Source organism: Ambystoma mexicanum, chromosome 10 (assembly GCF_040938575.1).
Source record: "Ambystoma mexicanum isolate Mex_15411 chromosome 10, UKY_AmexF1_1, whole genome shotgun sequence".
NCBI classification, from domain to species: Eukaryota; Metazoa; Chordata; class Amphibia; order Caudata; family Ambystomatidae; genus Ambystoma; species Ambystoma mexicanum.
In genome coordinates, this window is record NC_090932.1 from 1025635713 (window position 1) to 1025653704 (window position 17992).

Consider the following 17992-nt stretch of genomic DNA (forward strand, 5'->3'; position numbering starts at 1 on the left):
ATTGAATCTAGTGGTATATTTGCAATGCAAGATAGTCGCCCCATTGCTACATGTAGTGTGTGCTCTAGGGGTGAACGGAAAAGATTTATGTTCTAATGTGTAGCCGAGCTGTATACAACTGTAGACATAGCTGTGTACTAGCACTCCAGGTTCCCAAGCACATTGCTTTCCTTCATAAAGGTAACACGTGATCCCAGCCAAGCCCTAGCTTTAATATTGGGTCCTATATTTCCGACTATAGATTGTGCAGCATCAGGACCAGTATCGCCCTCAGACAATCCATGCCTCTAAAAATTCTTTAAAATATCACTAGGCTTGCAGATCTAGTTACTTGTTATACCTACTTGACCAAAAAATAAAACACTTGCCCCATTATAAGGTAAAATAAAAGTGTAAATCCTGTATGTTAAATGGTGCATTTCACCATAAGTAAATTTCATGTTTGGCGTTAGACTGCCACCCCGAGGCCAACCGTGCACAGTGAAACTTTTATTTGCTATTTACTACAAAGAACGTTTGTTTGCAGTAAATAGCAAATTAGCTTCATACATTCCTGTACTGCCCGTGAAAGTCGAGGAACGTTGAAATGGTCCTTGACATTCATAAAATCTCCTCGACTCTGCAAGTGGGTGAGGAGAATTTGGGAGCCCTCTGATCAGAAGCAAGTCTTCCAGTTCTGTTAGTCCTTGTATTGGCTCTTTTCTGGTTGAGCTAATACATGTCCTAAAGTACCCCAGGGATAAAAAAAACTGTGAAACCTTGTACACTTTGGTCCTGGTTGAACTTTGTGGTTGACCCTAACAAGTAAGGACAAGCCCTAAAGAATGCTTATACAGACTTTCTGGACCCAGTTTACTTTCTATAACCTGCAAAACCACTCTGCCTGGAGATAAAAAGTATACTTTAAGAGTTCTGAGTGGTGTGACGAATCTCTCCACCACCGAGGGCTTCTCCTCTGGACGAAGTGGGATCCTTCCACTCCATGATCGCCCGTCTGAACTCTTGCAGCTCACCCCGGAAGAGAAGAAGGAGGGCTTCCTGTATCATCGCCGGGAGGCGAAGAGGAACGGCATTCGGTCGGTACCACTCTCGGGCGATGTCTGGGATGAGGGGCTGGTGCTGCTGAAGAACCTCGCCTCAGCCCCGGCGAAGAGGGACCGGTTAGGAAAGAAATACTGGGTGCCGGAATCTGCACCCAAATGTCTGCTGTCACAACCATCGCCGGACTCGGCGGTCTCGGCTGTGGCTAGGAAGAATTCATCCAACCCGTCGTCATCAACCTTTGTCCCACCGAATGGCGAGGGGAAGAAATTGGACGCTGTGGGACAGAAGGTCATTTACTCAGTGGCGACGACGGTCAAGGCGGTCACCACCTTAGTGATTCTGGTCAGGTACTCCCGGGAGCTATGGTACAAGATGGCTCCAATCCTGGATTTCCTCCACGAAGACAAGCGGGTAGAGGCAATGGAGATCCTTCAGGAAGGCGCGGTGGTGTCAGACCATGCCATCACCGTGGCCCTGGACATTGCGGACGCGGGGTTCCCTCTGACGCCATGGCTGGCTGAAGGCCACCAACTTCAGACAAGAGGTCCAGATGAGGGTCCTGTACATGCTGTTCGATGGAGACAATCTTTTCGGCAAGGCCTTCAATGAATCTCTTCAGGCCATCAAGACCGACACAGAGACGGCCCATGCCCTGGGCACTCTGCAACAGCACCGTCCGTCCTTTCATTCCTCAGGAGTGAATTCGGTAGATCTTTGAAGAGTTTCGACGGTGGATCATACTCTTGCCGCCAATCCTCCTGTTCCACGATCCAGGAAGCCTACAGGGGTCATTCCAAGGCCTTCGGAGGTAGCTGCCATCGCGGTCTAGGCTCCCAAGGCCGTGCTCCAGCCTCCAAGCAAGACTGAACCGGCCGGGATGTCTGGCCTCCTCCCCTTTACCCCAGTGGGAGGCCGGCTGGCAAACTTTGTCAACATGTGGGAAAATATTTCCATCGATCAATGGTTGCTGGACTCTCTCACCCACACACTTTGGAGTTTCAACAAAAGTGTCTGCGAATACCACCGGTGGCCCACCCAGAACAACACATCCCTCAACTGCTGCTGGAGGTTCGGGCAATGTTAAGGAAAGGAGCAATAGAGCTGGTTCCGAAGTGACTGCAGGGCTCCGGAGTTCAGTCAAGATACTTTCTAGTAAGGAAGAAGACCGGGTGCTCGAGGCCCATTCTCAATCTACGAGAAATTCAGGATGGTCACGCTGCAGCACGTGCTCGGCCAACTGGAGGAGGGAGACTTTCTGTCGTCGTTGGATTTAGACGACGCTTACTTCCATATCCCCATTCACAGAAAACATTGCAAGCTCCTGCGATTTGTCATACAAGGGAAGCATTACCAGTTCAAGGCTCTCCCCTTCGGACTGAAGTCGGTGCCCAGAGTCTTTACAAAGTGCCTGGCTCTGTTGGCGGCCCATCTGTGACTACAAGGAATTCATGTGTACCCATACCTCGACTCGACGAATGGCTCATCCGGGCCAGGTCAAGGGACATCGCCATCGATCACATCGAGGGGACCTTCCGACTGCTGACAGATCTGAGGTTCTCAGTGAACTATGCTAAATCATGGGGTCCAGGGTCAACCCGGTATACTGCTTGGTGGCTCCGTCAGAGGGGAGGATAGCGGCCATTTTGGGCAAGGTGCAACAGCTGTTAGCACTGAAGATTGCCACAGTGAGGAACATCAAGTCGCTGCTCGGCATGATGTTGTGTTTCGAAGGGATTGTGTCCTCCGACGTATTCCTCATCTTAGATAGTTTCGATATCTCCTTCCAGCTCTGCTGGCCTCGGAAAATTGTTTTCTCTAGAGGGCGCTGCGCGTCGACATCCTCCGAGTCGATGTCCCTCGACAGCTGCCGTATCGACGTCGACGTCATCCTGCCTATAAAGGCCGCGCGCAGCGTCCGTTGCTCAGTTCCTTTTTTCCGCGCTTACTCAGTGCCTCGGAATACCGTTGCTCAGTTCTTAGTCAGATTAATCCTATTTACCTCGAGTTATTCGATCCGTACTCGATGGCTTCCTCGTCGGAACCGACAACTCCTCGATCCGGCTTCAAGAAATGTCGAGATTGTGGGAAAAACATGTCGATGACCGATCCTCACAGAGTTTGTCTGTGGTGTTTGGGAGCTGAACACCATTGTTCGGAATGCGAGGACTGTATGTCCATGACAGCTAAGGCCCTGAAGGAGCGTAGGGGGAAGCTGGAGAAAGGTAAGACTTTTAAAGCTTCTTCTTCGTCAACGAAGTCGAGACATTCGTCTCCTCGTCACCATTCGCGCTCCAGGTCTCGGAGTGGGTCTCATCACTCCTCGAGATCGAAGCACTCGAAGAGGAGACGTCGAAGATCCCCTTCTCCGTCTTCCTCTTCCTCTGTTTCGCCAAAAAGAATCCCTTGCCCCACGAAACATAGTTCCCGGGCTGAATGGGAGGAATTCCGAAAAAATATGATGAGCGTCTTCGAGAAAGCGGCCTCGACCCCCTCGAAGACTGCCGAGAGCGATGCTCTGGTCGAAAGACCCGAAGGCCAAAAACGCCGCGAGTCGCAGTACCCGGCGAAGGAAACCTCTCGAGCGCGTCTCGAACCCTCGAGTAGGACTATGACCTCCAAACCTTCCTCGAAGGTTCCGTCGACGCCGTCGACGAGGGTTCCGTCGAGGTCGATGTCTTCGACGCCGTTGTCGAAGGGACCTTCGACACACGGGTCTGTCGACTCGACGCCAGCTTCGACACCGGCGTCGACGCCAAGAAAAGTCACGGTTACGACACATCCAGTGACTATCCCCAGGTCCTCGACGTCGATGGCTTCGAGATTGTCGAGTAGAATTCCAATTCTGTCGAGGTCTTCGAGGCCTCCGCCTTTGATTTCGACGCCACGCTCGAAGCCTTCGACGTCGGCGTCGACGACATCGACGTTTTCGAGGCCGATAATGACAAGTTCGGCACCCTCTGCCTTGGAAATGGGATTTACTCCCTTTATGAGTTCAGAACAATTGAGAACTATGTCCTCAATTTTTGAAGAGGGTGAATTGTCTGAACAGGAAGAAACATTTGAGTTACAGGGACCTGTAACCCCAATTAGAGAGGAATTTTCCTCTGAAGAGCGCAGGTTAAAGGATCTTCATGATTCCTTACATGAGGCAAGTGGGTTAGACACTTCCCCTGAGGTGGAGTTTGCTAAGCCAGACCCAGGGGAGCATGCTGAAACCCCCTACAGAGCCTTAATGGCCAGGATCACAGAGTTCATGGGGTGGTCTGCACCTTCAGAATCTTTCCAACAAGATGACCTCACGGATATTCTTGACAAAGGCCCACAGGAGGATCCTGTGGTGCCTTTTCATAAAGCTCTTCAGAGAAAGATCATGACAAACTGGGAAACCCCAGATGTAGTACCAGCAGTAAATAAAAAACTGTCTACAAAGTAAAGGGTATCTTCTACAGACCCAGAGTTTTTGTCTAAACACCCATCCCTAGAAAGTCTGGTGGTACAGGCAGCATCCTCTACCGATGTCAAAGCGGCTTATCCTACCGTCCCATAGGACAGGGACGATAAAAAATATGATGCTATGGTAAAGAAAGTCTTTTCAGCATGTAGCATGGCGTTAAAATCTGTTAATGCTACTTGCACCCTTGCTAGGTTCAGCCATACACTTTGGGAGTGTGCTTCTATACAGCGGCTGTCTGCATCCCGGAGGGAGAAGAAAGGGATGCGTTCCTGAATATTATACAGGACGGTAAAGACGCTATGTGCGAATCCCTCCAGACGGGCATTGATTCGGCTGACAGTATCAGCAGAGCAATGGCGGCAAGTACATCAACCAGGAGATTCGCTTGGTTGAGAAAGTCTGGTTTTGCCCCAGATGTGCAAGCCAGACTCTTGAACATGCCATTCGATGGCTCTTCTTTGTTCGGGAAAAACGCGGATGACAGTTTAGAGAAACTGCAAACTTCAAAAGCAGCAGCAAAATCCCTAGGAGCTGCAATCCGTCAGACTCCTTTTCGTCCCACAGGAACCTCTGCGAGGGGCAAGTCCTTTCGCTTCTACTCCGCATTCGGAAGAGGTAGAGGACGACCGGCTCAAAGGGGTCAAAGAAGAACTACCCGAGGTGGACGGGGTAGATATTCAAAAGCCGCAGCAACAGCAGGTACCTCTTTACCATCTGTATACTCATGGGGTGTTCCTGTCCTCTCTGATTTCGTGCTGCAGTATTTTAAAGCAGTATATTCCTTTAAACCTTTCACAGGCACCCATGGATTAGCGCTAAATCCTAATCAAGTGGTGATGAAACAACCATTAACAATGTTAGGTTTTTATATGGTAGCCTCTTTATTATTTGCGTGGCTAGTCTTCTAAGTTATATTCTTAAAACAAGAATGGTACAAATGTTCAAATAAAACAAGGTAGCACAGAGAAACACCATGGTTTTAACTTGACATGACTTGGTCAAAAACAGGTCGACTGCTGTGCATGTGTACAAAAGGTAAAGACAGCGATGAATAAAGCAAAGGATAAAACGTGTGCAATTCTTCTCTGGTCTATACAAACAATGTGCAGTGATTATTTGTGTTTGTTAGAATACAGCTGGAGGTGTACAAGATATTACTTCATACAGAACACCATTCCATAGGTTCAATGCTCTGACGTATTGTGTTCAGTTCCTGTTTTTTACAATACATTCAGGTAGCCCAGTGAAGTATGAAAAGCACAAAATACAAGCAATCAAATTTATGCATGTCGCAATGGTTAGAAACTCAGGATGTCAAGAGAGACTGGTCCATAATCAATCCGGCTGGCACCATATTGATTCTCAAATATTCACGTAGAAAGTGTCCGTGGACCTCCGTTCTAAAGCACCTCTTTTTTAGGTTAAGGAGGTCCTCACCCGTGGCTGAGGAGTCAAGGTGAGCTTGGGCTCCTTCCATATTGAATAGGCTGGGGCCCTGAATAATATCATTTATTTGTTCTTCTGAAAAACTTAAAATGTGCTCCATGTTGAGGGTAAGGTCAGTAAATCTGGGCTGTAAGGGCCCAAGTGCTGGGTGAGCAAGCGGTCAATCACTAGAAGGAAACGATCCTTTAGTAAGTGTCCATCTGAAGAGAAAATAGAAGTGAAAAGAACACGGAGTGTGTTCAGTCCCTATTATAGCTGGGCTATATCTAGAATATCTGTAACTGGAGGGACAGCCCTACAACCGGGCAGGAACTAATGGGCTGGAAAATCAAATGTATACTCATGGGGTGTTCCTGTCCTCTCTGATTTCGTGCTGCAGTATTTTAAAGCAGTATATTCCTTTAAACCTTTCACAGGCACCCATGGATTAGCGCTAAATCCTAATCAAGTGGTGATGAAACAACCATTAACAATGTTAGGTTTTTATATGGTAGCCTCTTTATTATTTGCGTGGCTAGTCTTCTAAGTTATATTCTTAAAACAAGAACGGTACAAATGTTCAAATAAAACAAGGTAGTACAGAGAAACACCATGGTTTTAACTTGACATGACTTGGTCAAAAACAGGTCGACTGCTGTGCATGTGTACAAAAGGTAAAGACAGCGATGAATAAAGCAAAGGATAAAACGTGTGCAATTCTTCTCTGGTCTATACAAACAATGTGCAGTGATTATTTGTGTTTGTTAGAATACAGCTGGAGGTGTACAAGATATTACTTCATACAGAACACCATTCCATAGGTTCAATGCTCTGACGTATTGTGTTCAGTTCCTGTTTTTTACAATACATTCAGGTAGCCCAGTGAAGTATGAAAAGCACAAAATACAAGCAATCAAATTTATGCATGTCGCAATGGTTAGAAACTCAGGATGTCAAGAGAGACTGGTCCATAATCAATCCGGCTGGCACCATATTGATTCTCAAATATTCACGTAGAAAGTGTCCGTGGACCTCCGTTCTAAAGCACCTCTTTTTTAGGTTAAGGAGGTCCTCACCCGTGGCTGAGGAGTCAAGGTGAGCTTATTATTCAGGGCCCCAGCCTATTCAATATGGAAGGAGCCCAAGCTCACCTTGACTCCTCAGCCACGGGTGAGGACCTCCTTAACCTAAAAAAGAGGTGCTTTACAACGGAGGTCCACGGACACTTTCTACGTGAATATTTGAGAATCAATATGGTGCCAGCCGGATTGATTATGGACCAGTCTCTCTTGACATCCTGAGTTTCTAACCATTGCGACATGCATAAATTTGATTGCTTGTATTTTGTGCTTTTCATACTTCACTGGGCTACCTGAATGTATTGTAAAAAACAGGAACTGAACACAATACGTCAGAGCATTGAACCTATGGAATGGTGTTCTGTATGAAGTAATATCTTGTACACCTCCAGCTGTATTCTAACAAACACAAATAATCACTGCACATTGTTTGTATAGACCAGAGAAGAATTGCACACGTTTTATCCTTTGCTTTATTCATCGCTGTCTTTACCTTTTGTACACATGCACAGCAGTCGACCTGTTTTTGACCAAGTCATGTCAAGTTAAAACCATGGTGTTTCTCTGTGCTACCTTGTTTTATTTGAACATTTGTACCGTTCTTGTTTTAAGAATATAACTTAGAAGACTAGCCACGCAAATAATAAAGAGGCTACCATATAAAAACCTAACATTGTTAATGGTTGTTTCATCACCACTTGATTAGGATTTAGCGCTAATCCATGGGTGCCTGTGAAAGGTTTAAAGGAATATACTGCTTTAAAATACTGCAGCACGAAATCAGAGAGGACAGGAACACCCCATGAGTATACATTTGATTTTCCAGCCCATTAGTTCCTGCCCGGTTGTAGGGCCGACCTCTTTACCATCGGCATCTGCATCAGCCGCCCCAAAACCACTCTGAGGACTTCCCTCACAGGACACCTGTAGGAGGCAGGTTGACTCAACATCTGGCGGTATGGCAGGCTATCACGTCAGATGCTTGGGCATTGGAAACAGTTGCCCAAGGTTACTGCCTGCCTTTCCTACGTATACCTCAGAGTCATCCACCGGGATCAGCTCCTCTTGCAGGAAATTTGGAACCTGCTAGAGAAAGGTGCCATAGAACCGGTACCTGTAGCGGAGAGGAACAAGGGCTGGTACTCCCCTTACTTTCTCATTCCAAAGAAAGACGGAGGACTGAGACCCATCTTGGACTTGCGAGAATTGAACAAATTCCTCAGAAAAGACAAATTCAAGATGGTCACTCTTTCTCAGATCCTCCAGGCCCTTCAGTTCCAGGACTGGTTGGTATCTCTGGACCTTCAGGACGCTTATTTCCATGTGCCTATCCATCTCAAACACAGGAAATACCTGAGGTTCGCAATTGGCAACTCTCACTATCAATTTCGAGTGCTGCCATTTGGGCTGACCTCCGCCCCGAGGGTCTTCACCAAGTTAATGTCGGTAGTGGCTGCAAGTCTAAGGAGGGAAGGGATTCACGTCTACCCCTACCTGGACGATTGGTTGATCAGAGCTGTTTCTCCGGAACAAGCTCAGATCCAGCTAAATCACGTGTGCCACTTCCTTCACAGACTGGGCTTCTCCCTCAATTTAAAGAAGTCACAAATGATACCATCGCAGAGACTCCAGTTCATAGGAGCGATCCTGGACACTTCCCTGGGAAAAGCCTCGCCACCAGAGGTGAGGGCTCAAGATATTCTACAGATGGTTACCAAGTTCCAGCATGCCCAATGTCTCCCAGCCTTCGACTTTTTGAGGTTGCTAGGCCTCATGGCATCCTGCATTTTCCTAGTGCCAGAGGCTCGCCTGAGAATGAGATCCCTCCAGTGGGCACTGAGGACTCAGTGGTCACAATTCTCAGGGAGAATGACAGATCTTCTTCAGGTTCCCGGCAGGGTGGCTCGAGACCTTCAGTGGTGGGCCTGTCAGGAGAACATTCTGAAAGGAGAACAGTTTTGGCAACCCTGGCCGGAGATAACAGTAGTCACGGATGCCGCACTCACGGGGTGGGGAGCCCACGCCAACGACTTGACCATCAGCGGTCGTTGGTCTCCATCGGAGTCCAGACTACACATCAACCTGTTAGAGCTGAGAGCCATCAGACTTGCGCTGAAGGCGTTCCTGCCAGCTGTACAAGGGAAGAACGTCCTGATAATGACGGACAACACGGTGGGCATGCATTACCTCAACAAAAGAGGAGGCGTAGGATCACTACCCCTGTGCAGAGAGGCGATACAGCTCTGGTTTTGGGCAATCCAAGAAGGAATCTCTCTATCGGCATTTCACCTAGCCGGAGAGAAGCACTTGACAGCGGACGCTCTGAGCAGGCAGAACACAGTCTCCCAAGAGTGGGAGCTAGCTCAGGAAGTCCTTCAAGAGATCTTCGCCCTTTGGGGAACCCCTCAGGTAGATCTGTTCGCCACCAGCCTAAACAGGAAATGCGACCTGTTCTGCTCAAGGGAATTTCCCCCGAGAGGAGCTCTGGGAGACGCGTTCATAGTGGACTGGGAGTTTCCGCTTCTGTACGCGTTCCCACCGGTCCCTGTCATTCCTCAAATGATCAGGAGGTTGAGAAGATTCCGGCGAACCATGATCCTAATTGCCCCGGATTGGGCCAGGAGAACGTGGTACCCGGACCTTCTAGACTTGTCCATCTGCCCTCCAATTCGACTTCCACTCAGAGAGAACCTACTCTCACAGAAGGGAGGTCAGGTTCTCCATCCAGACATCAAAACCCTCAACCTTCACGCTTGGCTTCTGAAAGGCTGGGGTACAAGGATTGGGACCTCCCTGATGATGTTATGGAGGTGTTGCTTTCGGCAAGGAGGCCAGCAACAAAGTCTTTATACCGCTGCCGTTGGAACAGATTTTGCAGCTGGTGTAGAGAACAGAATATCGACCCTTTTTCATGTGGTACACCAATGGTTTTGTCCTTCGTACTATATTTGGCAAATTCAGGCCTTCAAGTTGGCACCATTAAGGGCTATCTCGCAGCGCTATCCATCTTTAAGTGTACTGCGGAAGAACCATCCTATTTCAAATTACCCTTGGTAATACAGTTTCTAAAGGGGTTAACCAATGTTTATCCCCCAAGACCATTCCAAGTTCCCCTATGGGATTTAAACTTAGTACTAACTTTCCTGATGGGTACACCTTTCGAACCTCTACATTCTTGTTCGTTAAGATTCCTTACCCTTAAAACTGTTTTATTAATAGCACTTACATCTGCTAGAAGGGTGAGCGAATTACAAGCTCTTTCTTGTAAACCCCCTCATACAATATTTCACAAAGACAAAGTTGTCCTGCAAGTGAAGCCTAATTTCCTCCCAAAGGTGGTTTCTGAATTCCATATCACTCAGAAGATTACCCTACCATCTTTCTATCCTCCTCCTCACCCGGGGAAAGAGGAAGAGAGGTTACACAGGCTAGACCCTAGGAGGGCTTTAAGTTTTTACATTAGTAGACTAGCCACGATAAGACAGGCAGACCAGCTGTTTGTAGGTTACACAGGTCACAAGCTGGGGTTACCAATAACTAAGCAGACCATTTCCAGATGGATCATTCTAGCCATTCTGGAATGTTATAAACTGGCAGGGAAAGAGCCCCCTCAAAACCTTAGGGCTCATTCGACCAGAGGTATTGCAGCTTCATCGGCCCTCAAAAGAGGCGTGCCGGTTAAAGACATATGTGCGGCCGCTACATGGTCGTCTGTCCATACCTTTACACGTTTTTACAATCTGGATTCCTCTTCCAGTTCCAGTCAAGAGACTAGGTTTGGAAGGGCTGTACTGCATTCTATTCATCAATAGAAGACAGCGTGAAGTCAGTACTCCCTCCTCCGATAATAGAATACTGCTCTGGGAGCCTATCTAAGATGAGGAATACGTCGGAGGACACAATCCCTTCGAAGAACAAGTTACTTCTTACCTTGTAATGTTCTTTCGACGGGATGTTCCTCCGACGTATTCCTCATCGACCCTCCCATCCATCCCCGCAGTTCTACTTCCCTTGTTGTTGCAGCTTACGCTCCTTCAGGGTGATTAGTTAGTCCAGAAAGTATTATTGTGGGCTACAAAATGGAACTGAGCAACGGACGCTGCGCGCAGCCTTTATAGGCAGGATGACGTCGACGTCGATACGGCGTCTGTCGAGGGACATCGACTCGGAGGACGTCGACGCGCAGCGCCCTCTAGAGAAAAAAAATTTCCGAGGCCAGCAGAGCTGGAAGGAGATATCGAAACTATCTAAGATGAGGAATACGTCGAAGGAACATCCCGTCGAAAGAACGTTACAAGGTAAGAAGTAACTTGTTCATCTACCTGATCCGGCTCTGCAGGTTACGGATGCGACCACTCCAGGAATTCCTGGACACCCGTTGGATCCAGGTGTCCGTAAGCTTCAAGGACAGGATCGTGCTTGATGAGGAGTTCCGTCAAATGAAAAGGTGGTGGGCGGGCGCTCCATCGCCGAGGGGCACAGACTTCCAGAGTCCCCCATACCAGGAGATGGTCAGGATGGACGCTTCCGTGGAGCGGTGGGGAGCACACACCGAGCGTCTCCACGCCAGAGGCCTATGGCTGCCGAAGGAGAAGGCGCTACACATCAACATCCCGGAACTACAGGCTGTGTTTTGGGTGAGGGTCTTCACGAACAATACCACCACATGTTTTACATTCAGAAGCAGGGGGGCACCAGATCCCTGGCGCTTTCCAGCGAGGCGCAGGAATGGTGGCACTGGGCAGTCGCCCAGGGGATTTTCCTCATTCCTTTTCACCTGGCGGGAGTCAAAAACACCACTGACTCCCTCAGCAGGGAGCAGTGCTCTTGTCACGAGTGGGAGCTTCGGCAGGATCAAGTGGACAACCTCTTTCTCAGGTGGGGCAGTCCCCAGATCGATCTGTTTGTGACGGCGATGAACACCAAGTGCCGGAGGTTCGCCAGCAGGTTCCCCCAGCCGGGGAGCATGGGGGACGCATTCTTCTTCCCCTGGGAAGGCATGTTCATGTATGCGTTCCCTCCCTTGCAGCTGCTACTATGAGTCATCAGTCAACTCAGACGAGGCCGGCGCAGGATGATCCTCGTTGCGCCACCGTGGCTGAAGCAAATCTGGTAACCGGACCTTCTCAGCATGTCCGCGTCCCCTCCAGTCAAGCTACAAGTGGTCATGGATCTTGTCACCAGGAAAGGAGACGCAATCGTGCACCACGACCCAGGATCGCTGAACCTGAAGTCCTGGCTCCTGCAGCATTAGAGTTCGGTGGTTATGATCTACCTGCGGACTGCAGGAAAGTCCTCGCCAAGGCCAGGCAAACCGACTGCTGCCTGGCCGTCTGAGAGCCCATTCTACCAGAGCGATCGCTGCAACGACGGCGTTCTTGTCTGGTGTGCCCCTGCTTGACCTCTGCAGGGCTGATACGTGCTAAATAATCTCTGCAGAAGAAGCCATCTTTTTGTGGGGTTTTGAAAGTCAGAGCCATGGTCCCGTATATGCTCTCAAAACTCGCTATTTAAAGGGCGCCGAAAGTGTGGGCTCTGGTGTTGGATGCATTTTTAAACAGATCCTTGCAACTGCCTGCTTTCCACAGTCTTGGAGCACTTCATATGTGATTCCGATCAATAAAAAAGGCTCCTTAACAGATCCTACGAACTATGAACCCATAATGCTAATGGACGCTGAAAGTAAGATCTTTGCGTCCTTGGCCCTAAAACATCTAGAATCAAGGACCATTGAAAAGAGGATCTATAAAAAATACCAAACTGGGTTTCGCTGTATTCATGGCACTTTCCTAAATGTTTTTTGTTTGTTTTTTACAAGAGCTTGCCTAGGCTAAAAAGTATGAGTCTGTTTACAGTGTCAATAGATGTCACGTCAGATCTGGTGGATCTGAGTTAGATGGAATATTCCTGACTGGCTCTTGAGGATTTTGATACAATTGCATGAAAACTCCAACATACATATAAAATTAACCAGAAAAGGACACATATCTAGGAAAATTGAGACAATGGTCAGCCTGAGGGAGGGTGTGCTCTGTTGGCACCCTGCCTCTTTAATCTTTTTATGGCTGATCTGGATGAAGTGGTGGTGATGGCCTCTTTTGTTTCCCCAAAATAGGGTGAGTTTAATATAACTGGATCTCCTGTGCGGATGACTTTCTACTTTTTGATTGCACCCGCATAGGATTCCAGCGTGTTGTAGATGGATTTGCCTTATATGCTTCAGACAATGGTTTACAAATCAATCCGGCCAAAACAAAAAATGTACAATTTACTGCAGGTAAAAGAACCTAATAGTTTCAGTTGACTAGTGAACAAAGAAAGACTGTCCATTGTAGAGAACGTTATTTGGATTTCACGATATCCGGTAAACCATTAAAACAAATCTATGGGTCTTTCTTGTGAACAAAGCTACTGCATTGGCCAGCCAAATGAGGAAGATAAGTAATAAATATGGTAGGTTGTCGCTGATGGGTAAAGTGGTGCCGGAATTGTTGAATGGGTAGATATGATTCAACCCTGGGTGCTGGCGAAACTGTATACATAGGTATAATTTGGTGGAGGGCACTGAGGCTTCCAGCCTGTGTTCTGATTGTATTGTTGAGATATGAACTTGGCCTGAAATCCTTAGCGGTGAGGGCAAATTGGAAGCTCATTTTGTTGTTACAAAAGCTGGTTAATCCTCCTCCTAAGTGCCTATATGGCGATCTTGAAGTTTTAATGAATTTAAATAGGGTGGAAACTGTGAAGCAACTTCAGGCATATTGCATGGATCTTTTACAGGGCTTGGTTGTATGAAGGAAGGCCTAGTGTTAAGGCCAGCAAATTTGCCTGATTTAGAGCAGATTGGTGTACCATGATTGATGCAAAGCATGGTTATAGCTCGCTGATCCATCTGAGGAATTAGTACAAAAACGTGGGTATGCTAGCATCTTATTTACAATGTTTTCCTGATGACTGCCCATACCACTTCACTGAGGTTTCTCTTCAATCTGCTACCAATACGAGAGATTTTAGAACGGAGGGGCCAGATTCCTAAGGAAATAGCACATTGTCGCTTTTGTAATCATGTGAATGAAAGGGAATCTTGGAATCATTGGATGCTGCATTGTCCTTCTCTTAACTTTTTTTAGATTATTGCCTTTTAGAAAAATAGTTTTTAATCTTAATTATATACATAATAAAGGGACGTTATGGTTAAGTTGCACTAATAAAAACTTATGCAGTTCAATAAAAAAACGTTGTTAAAAGGATGTTATGGTTACAAGTAAAAGCGAAAAACCCCTGAAATTCGCCAGTTATGGTAAGCTAAGCAACCATAAACTCGCACCATTTACATGCATTGCCAACACTAACACCCAGGACATGAAAGATGACATCTCAAATATTATTGATTGCATAGGTTTTTATTAGTGCAACTTAACCATAACGTCCCTTTAACAAAGTTTTTTTGTAGTCAATTTTGCAGGTTTTTATAAGGAAAACATAACCATAATGTCCCTTCGGCAAACTGTTTTTCATGGATTTCCATAGGTGTGCAGTACTGCAAGTGAATGATAACATTACTTTACCAAAATGTTTACAGTGCATTTATCAGAATTCTAATTGTGACATATAACCATAGTGTAAAGGAACATTTGTCTTCACTGCCCACCTGCCAAAATATTTTACATTATCATATGCTGGCGCACAGCATGGTGACATGTTGGAAAACTTATACACAGTTCACAATAACATGTGTGTGTCGTTGATAGTGCGGAAGGACATTTTATGTTGTTGTACTAACTTGTAACTGCAGCACTTCCCGTGCACCACTCAACAGGGCAAGTGTGCAGCACAATAGAAGCAAGAGCGCATACCAAAGTCTCTGGATGAACAAACCCCATTCCTTCCCAAAAAATGGGGGTAAAATGCCATTAGCAAGCGAGATTGTATGGCAGTAAGCCGTGGTGCCAAAAAGAGGATTTGTTGTCTTCAACCGGAAGGGCTCCGGCGTTCCTGTTTGAAGAAAAGTAATCCTTTTCCAAGATGGCCACCATGGAAAGGGAAGGCGGGTGTTGCATAGAGACCCTTTTTCGCTTTCCATTATAGCTTCCAGTACATAATGTTTGCAAAAATGTGCGTAGAGAAGGCAATGCAGTAGTTTTTTTAAAGTCTGGACAAAATACTAACAAAGTTTTTGAAGTGAAGCGCAATTGCGTCAGAAATAGTGAAAGAAGACCATTGCCACTCACCTTTAGACACATAATCTTGTAAGTGTCAGAGGTCGAAAGGTTTGAAGATGTGTACAGTCGGAGGGAGTAAGCATGTATTTTTGTACAAACATTTTTTTACAGCATACATTTGTAGTGCATCTTACCTCATTTTTCCTCTTTTATAAACATAGCAAATGTGACAACATAGCGTGTGGAGCCTGAACTAATCTTGCTCATTGGGGCATTTGGGTGACAGAAATTGGCCTGACGGCACGAAAGCATATTAGATGGGTCTGACCCTTGCGTACCCAAACCAAGTGAAAGGCAATACCGTTCTCAGTAATGTATCGTGCCAGCGTATGGAAATGTGTAATGAATATGCTGGGATCTACAAGGTAGCATGACACATTTTGAAGTACAAGACCACATTTAAAAAAAAAAAAAACACTAACATGTAAGAATTAGTATCATAGTTTTATTTCACAATACACTGTGCAAAACCGTCGCCTTATTCCCATTTGCATAGAAATTGAAAGTTTGTGTCTGTGCTGGACAATGAAATTGGTAATGTTGATGGTGTCGTCGTTGTTTTGGAACACAGAAAGAATGCGTTGTCGGCACTGTAGTTGTTCTCCTCTCACAATCATTGGCAAAACTAAATGAATCGCTGTGATGTACGGCATCAGAAAGGATGGTAGGTTATTGAAAATGGTAATGTTACTGGGCACGTTGTTGTTTACCCAGACGGAAACTGTGCGTTGTTGGCACAGTAGTCATTTCCTCACACATTCATTTGCAAGACGACGTCAATCGCTGTGATCTACGACACCAGAAAGGATGGTATGTTACTTCTTATTGCGACCGCTGCATACTGGCATAGAGGTCCAATGCAGTCATCCCATTCAATAATGATGGACAGACAACCGGTAACGAAAAGTTGCATTTGACGGTTAAAGAAACCATCACTGGGACGTTGAAAGCCGTGACAATCGCAATAGGGAAGGAAATAGCTGAGAGAAAAGAAAAAAAAATATGTATAAATAGGAAACCTTTGCAAAAAGGAAAGGTGCAACACATAACATTTGTAATAAATAGTAATGTTAGAGGGGGAATTGTAGAACGACCATACAAATGGCGACAATGTGCAATCTGCATAATGGGTAAAAAATTGCAAAGGCACAGAAATGTCGTATTTCAATGGAAGGAAATGTAGTGACATCCTACAGACGGTGCCAATATGCAATCTGCATAAGGGTGGTATGGCAATAGTAATATTAATATTGTTGTATGGTAGGAGCTAAGCGACAAAGGGGATATACAACAGGTAGCAGTAGGCAACCTCAGCAGAAATCAAAGTTGTAACTCCTAAAAATGATATGAGTGCAAATGTGGAGCCATTTTTCTAACGGCGAGAACGGCACAGAAACCTTGTATTTCATTAGTAAAAGTAAACATTTTTGTGTGGGAAATTAACAAGGTAATGGCAGTTTGCGGTACAGGCGTCAAAAAGAAACTTACATTATGTGTACTGGCTCCATTGCGTCTGCTACAGGCAGAGAGTAGGTTGTTTGCTGCAAACCATCTTTGGGAAATGATATTTCATGTGGCGTACAAAGATTTTTGAAGAATAACATTATCAAAGGGTATGTGGTTCAGACTGTGACTCCCTGCATTCTTTCTGGTGCTTCCATGTACCTCAAGGTCAAAAAACAAGGGACCCTTATGGGTTTTGAGACATCAGCGGCCATACGAAGCGTGTACTGCAAAAATGAAACCTAGTGACCTTCAGTCAGAATGGAAATACATGCTCTTTTTTGCAACAACATATCTTCAGGCATTCATGAGGAACGTTACTCCCATACATGAGCAGAAGCGCTGTGTGTACGAAACAGTGCAGGTGGCTGCCTCAGATTGGAAAATGTAGGACAGCATCTGACTGCAGGACTGTTGTTTATGTCCTGTTACATAGACGCTGTAAGACCTTGTTGCACATTGACTTCCAAGTTGCACTTAACGGTATGACTGTTGCAACAAGAATAAACCACTGTTTGACTTGCTGCTGCCACGTGTGAATAACACTCACCTTTCGACACAGTGTCCCATAAGTGTATGTTTGCGGCGATGTCCGCGTACAACAGAAAACGAAATGAACATGGCGGGCGTATCGAAAGAATGAGACACTCTGGACGCTGTGGCGGAACCAATCGGTGAAAGCGAAACTTGTTTACGTGCAGCACGCCACGGATTAGCCAATTGAAACCTTCTACACGGAGCGAACAGGGAAGTGTGTCCGCGAAGCGGACATAGATATCACTAATGTTTTGACAGCAATTTTTTGGTAATTTTAAAGAAAAGTATTGCACGGAAGGTCACCAATTTTACAAAAGCACCTTTTCGGGCCCAAGGCCTGGCCCCTGCTGCAAATTCCGTGAAAATCTGTGCAGCGGTCTGGCCTGTAGCCGTGCACAAAGTTTTTCCCCATTCAATATATGGGAAAAAAAGACGGTTTGGGACCCCCCCTATAACCTTCTTGCTCCAGCACCAATATCACCAAACTTTGGAAAAAAAATCCAGAGTGGCCCATATACTATTTTTGCAAAGTTTGGTGAGGATTCGTCCAGGGGGAGAAAAGTTATAAGCCGCCCAAACAGTGCTCTTCCTATGGAAACAGCAACTTAACCATAACTACATGGCCACTACCGTGGCCATGTAATGATTGCCTGTGGCAGAGATTGGTGAGTTTGGAATCTTCATCGAAAGCAATTGCAGAATGGGGTTTTATTAATAATTTGAAAAGC

At 46.2% G+C, this 17992-nt stretch overlaps 1 protein-coding gene across 6 annotated transcripts in view; it reads left to right on the forward strand.

The window, feature by feature from the left end:
• ABCC5 (ATP binding cassette subfamily C member 5) overlaps window positions 1-17992 on the forward strand; it is a 2124586-nt gene that overhangs the window by 1663589 nt on the left and 443005 nt on the right. The gene's annotated exons all lie outside the window — the stretch shown is intronic.